This window comes from Crocodylus porosus, unplaced genomic scaffold (assembly GCF_001723895.1).
Source record: "Crocodylus porosus isolate Cpor-Errol unplaced genomic scaffold, CroPor_comp1, whole genome shotgun sequence".
Taxonomy (NCBI): Eukaryota; Metazoa; Chordata; order Crocodylia; family Crocodylidae; genus Crocodylus; species Crocodylus porosus.
This window is the reverse complement of record NW_017728886.1, coordinates 7,849,588-7,866,471: the sequence shown is the minus strand read 5'-3', so window position 1 is coordinate 7,866,471 and position 16,884 is coordinate 7,849,588. Positions and strand designations below refer to the sequence as shown.

Genomic DNA, 16,884 nt, shown 5'->3' with positions numbered 1-16,884 from the left:
TCATTGACCAGCTTGTCACCCATCTATTGGTGCTCATGGTTGAAGTCATTTATGCAATGTGTGTGCAAGCGTGTGCAAATATGTTCTATCTACTTTACATGTTGTGCACGCTGTCTGCTACGGGGCTCGACTGTGATCTCATGCTGACATTAATGGAATTGCCCCGGCTTTGCAGTTGTCATTGGCAATCCCTGAATTTGAGGATGATCTCTACCATGGCTCATTGATGGGGTCCTGTGGTAGAAGCCTATCTGTGACTGCTGAATATGGGGAGGGTGGTGCACTGAAACAACACCCGCATGATCTTGACAAGGTGGAGATCTTAGCCCAGCGGCAAGGGAGAGCCCCAGACAACAGGAGATCTCCATCTTGATGCAGCCTTCTTCTGTCTTTACAACCATTGAGATCTTGACATCTCTTTCTGCCTGAGCCACCTGATCCGCTGCTGAGGACTTGGGTTTGGACTGTGGTTTGTCTGGAGCCGCCCCTCAGGCCCATTCCCCATGAGTGACCTTGCCAGGAGTGTGAAACTCTGGGCTGTAGCTCTGGGGATCATTGCCTCTCCTTGACTACAAGGTCTCAGTCTATGGAGAAGAAGGGAGATCTGATAGATTGGATCAGGATGACAGTGGGAGCGCAGAGGGTTTACACCAAACCATGGTTTGGCCCACAAAGCTATGCAGTGTTGATATTAAGACTTTCAATCAAGAGAAACCAACAGTACCGAAGATACCCACAGTCAACCTGACTCTCCCGGCTGGTTTATGGCAGTACATTATCCCCTTCCCTCCGCTCGTCTGACTGCGGAGCTCTTAAACAACTGGGCCCAGTGCTGAGTTGTGCGAAGCACTCACAGCTCATACAGAAGTCAGCAGAAGTGGAGAAGTGGTGCTCTGCTCTTTGTGGGGATGAGCCCCAGTCATGTTTGTGGACCTGATTTGCACCACTGGAATCTCCTATTGACCCGAATGAAAACGGTGGGGACTCAGCACCTTTGAAAATCAAGCAAAGTCACCTTTACTCAGTGCTGGCTGCAGTGTAAGGTCATCCATAAGTGCCTGTGTCTTTACTGAAGTAAGAGCAAGAGAAGGAAGGAAGGAGAGTATAAGAGGTGAAAGGGGCGGTGTTGTTTTTCATCATTAACTCACATTCTTGCAGTGCCACAGTAATAACAAAGGCATCCTGTACTATATTAAGGAGGACAAATAAAGATGGGTCTCTCTTTTAAATGCAGATGTGGCTACAGGATGTGATCTTCTAGTGTAATTTTTTTAAAAAAATCTTTTCACTTTAATTGCCAGTTGTGATAGGAGGAAAAAAAATATGTAAAAAGCGGGAAGAGCTAAAAATAGGTCAGATAAAAGACGGTGTATCTAGCCATAAATTATCCAGAGCCCAATAAAAGCTCAGTGAATGAGACAGTTGGAATGTGTGGGGGCATGAAGACATAATGATATTAAATTAGAGCTTGCTTCAAAATTGAAGAGGGATCTGAATTACTTGCGTGTAAGAGCCTTGCTGGAATCGATAGTGGCTTTTGCTGCCTGTGGACCAAGCCCCATAAATTTCTTTTTATTTTCCGTGTCAGCGATAGTGGGAAGTTGTGTCACAAAGGCTTCGTGAAATGCAGTCCCGTTTTCTGCTCTCAGAAATGGCAGCGGTGGTCTCGGTTCGGCTTCGTGATCGCGGTGGTGCGCAGACGTATGCTTTTAAGAGGGAGTCTCTTCTCCTCACGCCCTTGTTCTCCGGGGGAGGGCAGACTGCTAACAGCCAGATGTGCTAAAAGTTGTGCAAACACACACAACTTGTGTTTTTGGAGGCAAAAACTAATGTGTTTGCCTCCATTTTGAGGGCTTTCCTGGAATACTGAATCTAAACTGAATACCCAAAGAGGTTCCTAGCGTGTATTTGCATAGTGGATCCTGGTTTCAGCTATCCTCTTGAACTGTATTTCCACTGAATAATTGGAATATATAAGATCATAGGTTCATAAGGCAGTACGGTGGGAAGGACCCCACGAGGTTGTCTTGTCTAGCCTCCTGCCTGCAGCAGGATCATCCCTGATTAAACCATCTCAGTCAAGTGTCTGTCTAACCCGCTCTTGAAAATGCCCAGAGATGGAGATTTCCTAGTCTCTCTATGTAGCCTGGTTGACCATCCTCATAGTCAGAAAGTCCCCCCGAATCTAGAACCTAAATTTCCCCTGCTGAAACTTGAGGTCATTGCTCCTAGTCCTGTCCCCTATGGTCTTGGAGAAAAACCCATCTCTATCCTCTCTGTAATCACCCTTCCAGGATTTGAAGACTGTTATCAAATCCCCTCTCAGTCTCCTTTTCTAAGTAGCCCTAGTTGTTTCAGCTCCTAAGTCTTGCCTCCCAGGCCTCTAATCATTTTTGTTCTTTTCTGCCGGACTAGGCCATGAAAAGGAATACATATGGTTATTTGGGTCCAAGCTATCGGTACATAGTTTTCTTATCTTTATGACACAACAGCAACTGTTACTTTCATGTAGTTGTTCCTGATCTATACTGGTTGGGCAGGAGAATCGGGCCCGAGACAGACCATGCTACGTTGTCAGCCCCGGAAATGTCAACTGTCTCCCTGTCTCTTAGATTAATGGTCCGACAGCCTGACAAGTGTCTGCAACCTCTTGCCAGGCCATTAAATCATGTCCAGGGGGCATTGCACATCTGTTTGATGGGTTGGAGTAAATATACCTGGACCAGGTATGTGCCAGGGATGGCTAGTGAAGAAGTAAAGATGGGGCAGGATAAATCCTGCGCTGGGAAGGAGAAAACCTTCCATGTCCCAAGTGTAATAGGCCTGTGCAGTGACCAAAGAGAGCGCCTGCTAACAGGATATGTGAGGGGGAGTTGCTGCACCCAATCCCTTGTACGCACAAAGTGTCGGCGTACAGACGCCTGCTCCCAAGCCCTGTGCCTGCGAATGCTGTAGACGGCCCGTTATCTGCATTCTTCTCATTCCACCAACCTCTTCTCCCCACGGTTCATTTCCTCTAGAAAGGTATTAAGGAATATTAGAGCGGATCGGAATCTGCTCATTAAAGACGTGTCTGGCTGATACCTCTCTCCCTCAAAAGGAAAGACTTCAGGCTGAATTTACCCAGTTGCTGATGACTGATTAACAAGACCATTTTAAAATGCTTTTGATCCCTGGTCTCTTTCCCCATCTTCCCTTGCCCCTTTCAGGCACTGCCTGAGTTAGAGTGTCGAATTATTCCCAAGGGAGAGTGGCAACAGAGCTGGCTGTGAACGTGCTTTTGTTAATATTCAGGTCAATAAGCGTGAAGGAGCTGATGAGTTAAAGCACAGAAAGCATTTTGAGATATTACACTTAAGAATCTAGCGTTTCAATCAAACCAGAGTGCATTTGTTTGGGCTCGCATGGGTAATCTTCCCGTGTCATGACCACAGCCACATGCGCACTACAGCAATAGCGTGCCATCTGCTGGGCATGCATCTGAGCATTTGCACATCCAGTTACCGTGACTGCACAGTTAATTTACTAGCGCACGCACCTTAGCCCCACTGTCAGTGTCCCAGCTTTTGCATGTGAGGTAATCTGTACGCTATCACGCTGTAAAGCATACGCATCAGCATGGAACGGGATGGATCCGCTGCTTCATGCCTAGAGCGCTAGGCCATGAAATAGTGTAAGTGAGTATTTTTGTGTTACATAGTGAACAGTTATGTCTTTTACTGTAAAATGGAGAAGCAACTCAGCACAAAAACCACAGGGTCAGGCAGTCCAATCCTTTCTTCCAGGAAGAATTTCTCTCTTAGGCTTCAGTCAGCAAACAGGCATGTGACTGGTTCTGTGACCTCTCAGTGGGATCAGGTAGCAAGGAAAGAACGAGAAGCAGCCACGTGAGTCCCGTGCTGGTGGAGATGAGGGAAGGCCAGCAGTCTGGTTTGTGTGACAGAGTGTGCCTGGAGCTTGTGCCCGTCCCTTGTATTCCTCCCTCGTGCTTTAGGTGACTGGTGAAAAATACCCCAGCTGAAAAGCTTCCAGGTCTGCAAACCCCAGCATCTAACATGATGGAGAGTTGGAGTCTACCCCCTTGCAGCGTGAAACCAGGAGCTTGTGCTTTTGGAGGAGGCGATGGTGGGTAAACCTGGGACTGAGGCACAGTGGCTTTTGTTTGCTCTGACGGGTGATGCCGAGTAAGTCACATCATCGCTATGTGCCTCAGTTTCCCCCTCTCTTAAACAGAGCTAAATGATACCCGCCCTGTTTGCCCAGCACTTTGGGACTGATGGATGAAAAGCACTATACAACCATCTACATATTATTATTAACCAAGGGCTCACAGCCTACCATCTGGCTTTCATTTTCAGCCTGGCTGCCTGGAGGTAGCAAGCTGTTCAGATGGGTTCACTTCCTCCCACGGTAGTTCTCTGGGTACTGTTGCCTGTTTGAATGCTTGAAAGAGCCTCAAGGCTCTACCTCATTCATTCAAGCACTCATGGATGGAGTTGTGTTTCCTCTGAGCACTAAACCACAGTCCGTGAAAACTGCTCCTGTAACAGGTACCGTTGAACCAGTCGATCCTACCGCCCCGTTACATGACAGGGCTCCTGGCCCTCCTCTTGTTAGCAGCAGAGTTGTGCATTTGCACTAATAGAGTGTTACCATGCTTTTCTGAATGGGCCGATAAAACTTGTCCCCTTTGTAGACCAGACCACAGTTGTGTGAGAAGCACCAGGTGCTCAGCATGGTATGAACAAAGTTCACAAAGCCACAGCATGCTACGGGGGGAAGTATCCTTCATCTTTGGCAGCATCCGCTCAGCCTGCAGATGGGTTTGGTGATAACTTTGGTAAAGACTTTCCCCTTCTTCTCGGTCTGGCCATCGGAGGCATCATGCCAGCAATCGTGGCTGATGTCTAGGCTGCTATATCCAGAAAGTAGAGCTAAAGAGAAATAATGGGTTTTAAAGAAGCCATCATCTGGCTGGTTGTTCTAAGGATAATTTAAGACTCAGAGCCAGGCCTACCAAACAAATTTATACCAGTGTAAAACATCAGTTTGTACACTAGTATAAATTATGCTGGAACTGGGATGGGGAGACGACTAGTTATCCCAGGATAGCTGTATGTGGTAGGTGTTAGTAGAGTACCTTGCCACTAGGTGCTGGGGGAATTAGTCTTGAGCAAAGGCTGACCTCCAGATAAGCTATAAAAAACAGCACCTACACCAATAGAGTTTTACCCCTTATTCTTCATGAGGTCATTTTTAGTAGATTGAAGATCATCCGGATGTTACACCGCTTTGGAGTTGTACACCTTATGTCAACTATTTGTTTTCACTGATAACATTGGTGCAAGTTTCTCAAGTGTCCAGGATCTATCCCTCCCAAAGCGGAATTTGTTGTGATGATGACATCTGCAGCTTGGTAACATTTTAGTCATGGACAATTTTTTTGTTATTTCTATGATTGTAGCACATGGGAACTCCGGTCACGGGCCAGGCCTAACTACTGTATGTGCGCAGAAGAAAAAACATCTCTCTGCTTTAAACAACTTGAAATATTGATTGAACATTTTTGTATTGTGGATTTTTGTTCCTTGCCAAACCAGATATCGACTGAGAAGGTCCTGGCGTAAACTCTACCCAGAGAGAGTTCCTTTGTCTAAGTGCCCAATTTGTGCTCTTCCAAGGATGATTCAGCCTTGAATGCACCTGCTGGAATGTGCAACATATCTCAAATGTGACCTGTGCTGGAAAAATAAAGTAGGTTTTTGGGCCAGAAACCTCAGTCCCAGGTCAGGGCTCACACAGATGAGGTGCCATGGAATATAATAGTCATCACAGCTTACACTGCAGAATCGCAGAACTCTGTGGTTGGAAATGGATTTAAAATAAGAAGCTCTTGTATGCCCTGAGTTATAGTACCAGCTCTTTCTCCTTACTGGGGTACTAACATTTCTTCCCAAAACACGCGTGCTTTGGTAGTGTACCTTCAAGAAATTCCTCAAGGGAACTTCCTTGAAATGAAGTGCAATTAAACATTATGGTGATATATAATGTGGCATTTATTCTTATCTCATTTACAGTGATGGAGGTCAAAATACGATAGCCTGAGAAAATGAGAGGTAAAATGAATGGCCCGGAAAGTGCATTACTGAGAATTGTTTGAAAACTTTGGTAATTTGGGTAGAAAATGCAGTTATGAGGGACCAGTAAAGACAGACACATTAAAATTTAGGGCCAGTTCTCCTCCAGATTTTCATAGATTTCATAGACATTAGGGCTGGAAGGGACCTTGAAGATCATCAAGTCCCCAGGGGCAGGAAGTCAGTTAGGGTAAAAGGACCCCAGCAAGACAAGCATCCAAACGTTTCTTGAAAGAATCCAGAGTAGGTGCCTGCAGCACCCCAGGGGGGGAGTCTATTCCAGGCCTTGGGGGCTCGGACAGTAAAGAAGTTTTTCCTTCTGTCCAGCCTAAAATGATCATGGAGGAGTTTATGGCTGTTGGTCCTTGTTATCCCTTGGGGCGCTCTGGTGAACAGACGTTCTCCCAGATCCTGGTGCACACCTCTTATGTACTTATAGGCAGCTACCAGGTCCCCCCTGAGCCTGAGCTTTTCCAGACTGAAGAGTCCCATGGTGCTCAGCCTCTCATTGTAAGGCCTGCTCTCCTGCCCTCTGATCATGTGCGTGGCTCTCCTCTGGATGCTGTCAAGCTTCTCGGCATTCTTCTTGAATCGTGGAGCCCAGAATTGGACATGGTACTCCAGCTGCGGCTTCACCAAGGCCAAGTACAGTGGGAGGATGACATCCTGAGATTTACTTGAGAAGCATCTATGGATGCACGCCAGGGTTTTGTTTGCTTTACTAGCTGTGACCTCATATTGAAGGCTGATGTTCATTTTGTGGTCAATCATGACCCCCAAGTCTCTTTCAGCCATGGCTACAAGTATCAAGCACAATAAAAAGTCCTTTTTTAGACATGTGGGGAGCCGGAGGAAAAGCAAGGGCAACATTGGACCACTGCTGAACCAGATGGGACAACTGACAACTGACGCCCAGGAAAAAGCCAACTTGCTAAATGGGTACTTTGCGTCAGTCTTTCGTCAGTCCCATGGGACGCCCCTGCTCATTATGGCCCGGGTGAGGGAGATCCCCTGCCCTCCATCAATGCTGATCTCGTGAAGGAACACCTTGAGAAGCTGGACACCTTCAAGTCAGCCGGCCCTGACAATCTGCACCCCAGGGCACTCAAGGAGCTGGTGAGCGTCATAGCCCAGCCCCTGGCACGGATCTTTGAAAACTCCTGGCGCTCTGGTGTAGTGCCTGAAGACTGGAAGAAGGCCAATGTGGTGCCAATCTTCAAGAAAGGGAGGAAAGTGGATCCGGCAAACTACAGGCCCATCAGCCTGACCTCTAATCCAGGGAAGGTCTTAGATTATCAAAGAGACCATTGTTAACAGACTGTTTGATGGCAAAATCCTGAGGGATAGCCAGCGCGGGTTTGTTGAGGGTAGGTCCTGTTTGACCAATCTTATTTCCTTCTGTGACCAGATGACCTATCACATGGACAAGGGAGAAGAGATTGACGTCATATATCTTGACTTTAAAAAAGCCTTCAATTTGGTAACCCATGGACACCTCTTAGCAAAACTGGCTAACTGCGGCCTCAGCTTCACCACGATCCGCTGGCTGGGGCCCGGGCGGTAGGACCCAGAGGGTGGTGGTTGACAGAAGTCAATCGTCGTGGTGCCCTGTCAGCAGTGGGGTCCCCCAAGGCTCTGTCCTTGGACCCATATTGTTCAACATCTTCATCAATGATGTGAACACTGGAGTCAGAAGTGGACTGGCCAAGTTTGCCAATGATACCAAACTCTAGGGTAAAGCATCCACACCTGAGGACAGGAGGGTGATCCAGGCTGACCTGGACAGGCTCAGCAAATGGGTGGACGAGAACCTGATGGTGTTTAAAACTGAAAAATGCAAGGTTCTCCACCTTGGGAGGAAAAGCCTGCAACATCCTTATAGGCTCAGCAGTGCTACACTGGCTAGTACTATGGGTGAAAGAGACTTGGGGGTCATGATTGAGGGGGTCAGAAAAACAGACCTTACGACGACAGGCTGAGAGCCATGGGGCTCTTTAGCTTGGAAAAGCGCAGGCTCAGGGGTGATGTGGTGGCCACTTATAAGTTTATCAGGGGTGACCACCAGGATCTGGGGGAAAGTTTGTTCACCAGAGCACCCCAAGGGATGACGAGGTCGAACGGTCACAAACTCCTGCGAGACCGTTTCAGGCTGGACATAAGGAAGAATTTCTTTACTGTCTGAGCCCCCGAGGTCTGGAACAGCCTGCCAGCGAAAGTGGTTCAAGCACCTGCATTGAACACCTTTAAGTTCAAATTGGATGCTTATCTTGCTGGGGTCCTATGACCCCAGCTGACTTCCTGCCCTTCAGGCAGGGGGCTGGACTCGATGATCCTCCGAGGTCCCTTCCAGCCCTGATGTCTATGAAATCTATGAAATCTCTTCCTGGCTCCTCCCCTGCCTGTCTCTGATTGGTGGGTTTTGCCCCACCAATCGCATTTGTGGTCTCTTAAGCCTGGAGATCCAGGCAAAGCCCGGCAAGCCTGCCACATTCATTTAACCGACTAGATCCTATGCCCCCTCCTAAGCAGGGGCTTCCTTCATTTACTTCCCCATGTCCATCCCTTCCCCTGACATACACCTCAGAGGCAGGGACATCACCTGCTGACTGAGGTACGGATGGATTCCTCCCTTCTTCCTGGGGTTCAACGTAGTGTAGACAGTGCCTGGCCCATCAGGGGCCCCGTGTCTGTGCCACAAGTTTCCAGCAGCTGAGGGCGAACCAGTGGGACTTGCTCCAGCCATGGCCGGTGGAGAAGAAGCCAAGTCCCATTCCCTGCTGTGCTGCTGATTCAGCTGACTGCCCCAAGCACATATTCTGCTATGGTAAGGCAGCAATGATGAATGCTAGCCAACCCTACTGCCCTTATAGCAGGTGACTGTGGTCCCTCTTCCATTGAAAGGGTAGAGGGCCAACCCTTCTTGCCAACCTCTGGTTTCCCTTACCACTGGGGATAGCAAATAATCTGTCACTCTGATCCCACTCAGGATAAAGGGTCGGTTGTGCTAGGGCCGGGGCTTTCAAACGTCCGACAATCATGGACCCCTTCCATATCACCCCTAACCCCTCACTCCCACCTTTAACCTGAGCCTCGTTGCAGGACCCCCGACGACCTGTTGTGGCTCCTTGCAGCACAGTTTGAAAACCACTGTGCTAGGCCACTAACAAACAGAGATGGTCCCAGCCCCAACAGCTTGCAGCCTAGAGGCTCCAAGTAGGGTGGGAATGGGGGAGAGAGAGAAAAGGCTACTTACTCAGACCATTTGGCTCCAGGACCCTAGACTGTGACATGGGCGAGATGGGTCTGGAGACGAAACAAGCAGTTTCAGTGTCCAGAGGCGGCCGTGAAGGCCAGGGCAGCAGTAGTGGCTGCAGTGGCTATGCACCATTATTGCCCTGCCTCAAAATGGGTGCCCAGGGCTGGTGTCCCCCTCGCCCAGCCCTGGTTACACTAATGCCTGTTCAGCCCCTGCCCCTGCTACAGAGCGTCTGGGTACGTCTACCCGCCGGCAGCAGGCTCTTCAGTGGTACCACCGAGGAGATAAAGCGCCCGCATCCACTCTCTCTCTGCATGCATCAACCCCGGGGGTGACCTGGTCTGCTGCTTCTGGGCATGACGGAAACCCAGGTCCCAAGTGTGATGTCAGGGACGCCCCTAGAGCATCCTCACTGCCTTCTTTCTGGGCCTGAAGTGTGCAGAGCAGGGGGAGCCTTTCCCCACCCAGCCGAGCCCCCTGCTGCCAGTGTGGACAAACACTGTCACCTAGGGAAAGTGGCTTGCTCCCTTTTGTGCCTCAGTTTCTGCATCTGCAATAACTGGAGGGGGGAGGTGATTTTTCTCTCTGTCACAGAGATCCCAAAATGTTCAAGATCCGTTTTGCCACCCAGCCCCGTATAAATAGACTGAAGGCGCGGTTACGTGAGCTAACCGCGTGCAGGCATGGAGGGTTCCCAGCCAAAAGAAAAGGGGCTTGCTTGTGTATTTTGATTATAGGATATAAACAGATGATAAACGATTTGGCAGATGATCTGTGAGAGCAGTCAGCACTCAGCCCCACTCCTTCCCTCCACCGGGTCTCCCAGAATCCTGTTCAAAGTGGTGAGAGACAGGCTGTTGAGCACTTATAAATATATTATACCGCCCTGCCATATGAAAGCAAATTCAGCTCAGTTGACAAGAGAAGAAGAGGCAAAATGCAGCCATTTTACTGGCCCAGATGCTCCAGTAACAGAATTTCCCCGAAACTGTCCATGTCTGCCAGGAGCGGCGAGGGGATGGATATTGAATTTAGACCACTGTTAAGTGTGTGGATTTGAGGCTCTTTCAAAAGCCAGATCTTTGAACCCTGATGGTATAATGACGCCAGCATCTCAAGGCTGACCCAGTGTGATTTCAGCCTTGGGGCCACAATGAGCACTCAGCGAGAGGAGCTGCGTTTTGCAAAGGACTCAGCGTCCCTCTTCCACAAAAAAATATGGGTTTCGAAAGTGTCCACAACCCAGGAGCTCCCACTGAGCATGGGAATGGGAGCTGGTCTGAGCAGACCTGCTTTGCAAATTGAGCCCAACAAACCTTTCTTCAGGTTGGAAACTGGGTGACGCCTGCTGTGCTCAGTTATTCCAGCCCCATGGGTCTGGGACAGACATTGCGTAAACCGATTTGACCCAAATGAGTTAAGTCTGATACTACATTCAACCAGGTTTATCTCAAACCGGTTTCAGCCATTTTCGAACTGGTCTATGTGCACTGAACACATCAGATTCTGACCATTTAAACCAGTTTATGTGTAATGTCTGTCCCTTGCCCTGGGATTTCCCAATGCAAGATCCATCTAGTCAGGCTGCCTGTGTCTGAACCCAGGCCAGAAAAGGGCTCCATGGTTGTGGAGGTGCCACAATTTTGGCAGCAATAGAGGTTGGGCGCCAAATCAAACCCACAACATTGTGGGGCAGTTGCATCCAGAGACTCGAGGGTTATCATGATCCGATTTGCCAAGCTGAAGACAAGTGTCACCATGAGAAATGAACCTGAAATCTCAGTAACGTACAGGGGAGGCAAGGGCTGTTCACGGTGTGCTAAGTCACGAGGTGCACTGACTGGCCCTATCATTAAATGCAAATATGTACTCTGGTGGACTGAATTGTTCTTTGTCTTTGGTTAATCAGTGACGAGAAACATTGCTAGCAGTCGCCTTCAGGCAGGCTTCAGCAAAGAGGTTTTGTTTGGTTTTTTTCTTGTTTTTTTTCCAGCTTAGATCAGAAATCTCTTCTCACCTGGGGGGGACCAAATGCTGGTTTTGAAACTTTTCAGTGCCAGGGATATTTCAGCTGAACTCTCCACAGGGGACGGGGAGCTCGGTATGATTAAAATGCAGCACTCCCACAAGGGCCGCAGGAAGGACCCGGACGCTGCAGCTTCCTGCATTTGCCAGTCTGAAACTCTTGCTCTCTGCCCACAATAAAAAGAGCAGTGCCCCATGTTCATGTCCCCCAGACAGGTTCAAATGAGGCTCTGGTGTGGTCAAATCTGTTGCTTTAGGTGGAAGTCATGTAAAATGCACATATAGTTTTACCTGGTTCATGCCCCTTACCAGGGCGCCGTTGGCAGTTCTGTTTTGAGTGCTGGAAATCATTCAAACAAATGCCAATAAAACAAAACCCTTCCCACCACCACCCCTGCAGCACTTTAGAAAGAGAGGGCTTAGTTTTCTTTGTCATGCAACTTAGGAGCTGCATGTTCAGCTCACACCGAAGTCAGCCTTGGCTTATCCACTTAGTGCGAAATTCCCAGCAGGGCTAAGTGTGTCCCAGCACGGAGACTGCCAGCTCTTCAGGGACCAGCCGTGGCTGTTGCTGTTAGAAAGGGTTGGCTCACATCCATCTCACCATCCCTCTCTGGGGGCAGTGTCTGGCTGGTGAGGAAATGGCAGCTAATGCTAAAAAAGAGACCGCCGTCCTGTTATACAGACCCAGGGCGGGATCTCTCTCTGTGCCCAAGGGCACCGCAAAAAGTTACTGCATCTTGCCACCCCGCTGCGGGCTTCTTCCTCATTGATCCTTTAAATACCAGTCCAGATTCTCCCCCGAGGTCAATGCACATGACTCCCTGGGAGTGCAGTGAAAGAGCCTCACCTTCCTGCTTTGTACCCAGTTCCCATCCTCACAGTTGGCCTGTCGTTTGCAAGTGCAGGAGGACAGGTATCGCTGACTACACACATGCAGACTAGTATCACCTCCTGCGCTAATCACATTGCAGTGGACTGGGACTTCGAGTGCCAGCAGAACACCCCCGCAGTGCTGCCGGCTGTGCCCCAAGGCTGCATCGATCCTCGTGAAATGCTCAGCAGACGGCAGCATCCCCATGCACGGAAAGGAGGTGCAGCCTGGCTAGGAACCTGCCATAAATGCCCACATTGAAAGACTGAATCAAACAGCCATTCAACCAAAGCATTGGGAAATCCCCAGAGCAAGGGACAGACATCACCCTCTGTCACAGGAGATGCCTGAGAGGTGGAAATCCAGGCAGCTTTATTTTTTCCAGTGTGACAAAGTATTTCCTTCCTCCTGCAGATGCACAGCTAAGCACTGGAAACAGTTACCCATCAAGTTCAAGCAGCTGCATGTAGTGTAACTAGGCAATAGATGGACTCCAGCATCAGGCTGTCACTTACACTATTGAAATTAATGGGCCAGGAAGTTGGCATTGGTGAGAAATAGCCCATTTTATACACGTGTGCACACACACACATGCACACACACAAACTTCTATGTGTGTTGGCAGTAGTGAGAAATAGCTCATTTTATACACACATGCATGGGCACACACACATGTATGCACACAAACACACACTTATATGTATGTACACATGTACATATATACACATGTATATATATTTATACACCCACATACATGCATATGTATGTGTGTGCAAATGCGCACACATAAACATACATTTACACACCTGGTAAATTAGCTGGGATGGGGCATGCACAGAGGAGCAGCTAGAAGAATGACAGGGCATAGAGAAATTCTTTGAAAGGACAAAAAAGAGCCCATGGGGAGAAAGTTATAATTTAATGAAAAGAAATGTAAGGCACACCAACAGGCAATCAGGTACCATGCTGGTGAGTGGTCAGACAGAGAGCAAGAGCTGTTATCTGTGTAAGAATTAACACAGCATGAGACCATGTCACTGTCCTAATCACCACCGCAAAGGTCAGGTTGATGCAATATTTCTAACGGGTTACAACAACATGATTCAGAACAGCAAACTTTAAGCCAGATGGGCTGTGACATCGAGGCGATGACAGCCCTGATCCAATTTTGGTTTAGGTAGTAGGAAGAAGGAAGCTTTTTTTCCTTGCAGTCCCAGTGAGAGGAAATAATGACACTGACTGAAGGGTGAGTTGCAAAGGAAAGGGAATACGAAATTAGGCACAGACAATGATGCTAAACGAGGAGCAGGCAGGACAGAAACAACTTTTCATTTGCTCTTCTCTGCAAAGTCTCCTTGCTTTTCTGTGCGCATCAGAGATGCCCCAGAATTCATCCTGCTGGAACTGAGGCTACCTGTGCCCTTGATCAGGGCACATCACATGCCTCTCCGGGGTACCCGAGTACTTTATAAAGGACAGGCTCAATGGCTAGGTACAGACATTCAAAAAGCCCGAGGCGGAATCAATCTAAGGGCAGCTCCCAGCTGTAACTCATGACATGCCGCAGGAAGTGCCATGAGTTACCACTGTAACCCATGGACCAACAGACATTGGCTGCTGGGTCATAGATTCATAGAAGTAGGGTCGGAAGGGACCTTGTAGATCTTCTAGTCTGACGCCCTGCCATGGGCAAGAGAGAAAACTGGGCTCAAATGACCCCAGCCAGGTAGACGTTGAGCCTCCTCTTAAAGACCCCCAGGGTAGGAGCCAGCACCACTTACCTCGGAAGTTGGTTCCAGATCCGAGCTGCCCTGACCGTGAAGTGGCGCCTGCTGATGTCTAGTCTGATTCTACCCTCTAACAACTTGTGGCCGTTATTCCTTGTTACTCCGGGAATCGCTCAGGGGAACAAGGCCTCCTCCAAACTCTGCTGGTCCCCCCAGTAAGTTTATAGATGGCCACCAGGTCCCCCTTCAGCCTTCTTTTGTGAAGGCTGAACAGGTTAAGGTCCCATAGCCTCTCTTCATAGGGCCTGCCCCGCTGTCCCTGAATCATGCGGGTGGCCTCCTCTGGACTCTCTTGATGCTGTCCACATCCCTCCTGAAGTGCGGCACCCAGAACAGGATGCAGTACTCCAGCTGCGGCCTGACCAGTGCCGCATCGAGGGGGAGGATCACCTCCTTGGCCCTGCTCATGATGCACTTGTGGATGCACGACAAGGTACGGTTAGCCCTGCTGACCATGTTCTCGCATTGTCGGCCCATGTTCATCTTGGAGTCAATAATGACTCCAAGATCTCTTTCTGTCATTGTGCTTTTGAGAAGGGAGTTCCCCAGCCTATCGGTATGCTGCTGGTTCCTACTGCCCAAGTGCAGCACCCTGCACTTGTCACTATTGAATCCCATCCTGTTTTCATTTGCCCAGCCCTGTAACCTGTCCTTCCCTTCTAGCGTGCCCACCTCACCCCAAATCTTGATGTCGTCTGCGAATTTAAACAGGCTGCTCTTCACTCCGTCATCCAAGTCGCTAATACAGAAATTGAACAGTGTGGGCCCAAGGACCGAGCCCTGGGAGACCCCACTGCTCACATCCCTCCAGGTCGAATATGACCCATCCACTACCACTCTCTGCGTGGGGCCCCTCAACCAATTTACAATCCACCTGACTGTAGGCATGAGTGCCACAGTCATCTAGCTTTTTAATGAGAATGGGGTGGGAGACAGTGTCAAAGGCCTTCCTTAAGTCCAGAAAGACTACATCCACCATGACACCTGCATCCAATGATTTTGTGACCTGATCATAGAAGGCAATCAGGTTGGTCTGACAGGACCTGCCCCTAATGAAACCATGATAGTTGCCCTTGAGCATCATTCCAGCTGCTGGCCCGCTGGGCCCAAGTCCTCCCTTTTCCCTTTTTTAAAGATGGGGAACACATTGGCTCTCTTCCAGTCATCTGGCACCTGGCCAGAGCACCACGAGTGCTCATAAAGCCGTGCCAGGGGCCCCGAGATAACCCCTGCCAATTCCCTCAACACCTTGGGTTGGAGAGCATCTAGACCTGCTGATTTGAACATGTTCAGCCCTTCTAGAAGTTCTCTAACCCAGTCCTCCCTGACCCTAGGCTTGGCAGAGTTTCTCCCAAGTCTGTCCTGAATCTCAGTAGGGGAGTCCCAGTCCCTGCACAAGAAAATAGAAGTGAAGAAATCGTTAAATAGCTCTGCTTTCTCCTCTGGTGCGACCACCAGATTGCCAAGCATATCCTGCAGGGGCCCCACATTACCTGGGAACTTCTTCATTCTCCCTATGTATTTAAAAAAGGACTTTTTGTTGTCTTTGGTGCTAGCACTAGTTCCGTATCTGCCTTAGCTTTCCTAACAGCCCCCCCTACAGAACCAAGCGGAGGAGGTATACTCCTCTTTGGTGATAGCCCCTCCGTTCCACTGGGTGTACACCTCCTTTTTGGCAATCAGGCATTCGCGAATGCCCTCGGTGAGCAAGGGGGGCTTTTGGACACTCTTGCCCCCTTTGCTTCTTGTTGGGATTGTCACCCCTTGGGCTCTGAGTATCGTCTCCTTAAGGAATGACCACTCCTCTTGGGCACCCAGTTCCCCTACTGTCCAGAACTCTAGTGCCTCTCCCACTAATCTCAGCTCATTGAAGCTGACCCTCTTAAAGTCTAAGGCTACTGCCTTGCTGCAGGCCCTTGACACCCTGCCCTGGATGGTGAATTCCAGCAAGTGATGATCACTGTCACTCAGGTGGTCGAGGACCTGGAGTCCCCTCACCAGGTCATCACCTGTGGCCAGGACCAGGTCCAGCAGGGCATTCTCCCTGGTAAGACTGTGCACCTCTTGGGTTAAGTGGAGGTCCTGTATCTCAGCCAGGATTGTCCGTGAGTGGTCAGACCTGGCTGACTGCTCCTCCCAGCAGATGCCCGGGTAATTTAGATCACCCATGACAACTACACCCCTTTCCTTAAGTGTCTCCACAAGCTGACCCAAGAATTCATGGTCTAGCTCTTCCCCTTGGTTGGGAGGTCTGTAGTAGGGAGGTCTGGGTCCCAGGGGTTGGGGCAGGGTTGGGCAAAATATGGCCCATGGGCCAGATCCGGCTGTCAGGCAATTTCATCTGGCCTGAGGGGCCCCTCTGTTAGCTCTCTGTGAGGCCTGTCCTTGGCCTGTCCCTCTGCAAGCTAGCATGTCTCTGCAGGAGGTGCAGCTCTCATTGTTAAGCAACACCCCCCCCCCCCAGCCTGGCCTGATTTGCCCCAGCTTGAGCTAGGGGTGCTGGAAACAAGAAGCCTTTGCCGGGCACAGGCTTTTGCTGATGAGACTGGGAATTCAGGTGAGGGCACCATTGGGCCAGGGCTAGGGACTCCCAGGGGGTCAAGTGGGTGGGAGTGCAGGGAGCTGTGTGCTGTGTGGCTGGGATGGGCTGGACCTGCATGTGGCTACCATGTGTGGCCGGGGACTTGGGCGGGAGTGTGCAGAGCTGTGTGCTATGGGGCCAGGTGGGGCTGGTCCTACTCGCTGCCACCATGTGCAGATCCAGAGACTGGCACACTTCAGGGACTCCAAGGATGCCCCCCCACC

General features: G+C 49.7%; 1 long non-coding RNA gene across 1 annotated transcript; it reads right to left on the bottom strand.

Annotated features, from left to right (window-relative positions):
- Positions 1-538: 538 nt before the first annotated feature.
- Positions 539-13,604, bottom strand: LOC109306538. Its single transcript, XR_002100031.1, has 3 exons — positions 13,593-13,604; positions 12,235-12,238; positions 539-782 (listed from the first exon to the last, which is right to left on the bottom strand). It is a non-coding gene; the product is annotated as an uncharacterized LOC109306538 (long non-coding RNA).
- Between the last annotated feature and the right edge of the window lie 3,280 nt (positions 13,605-16,884).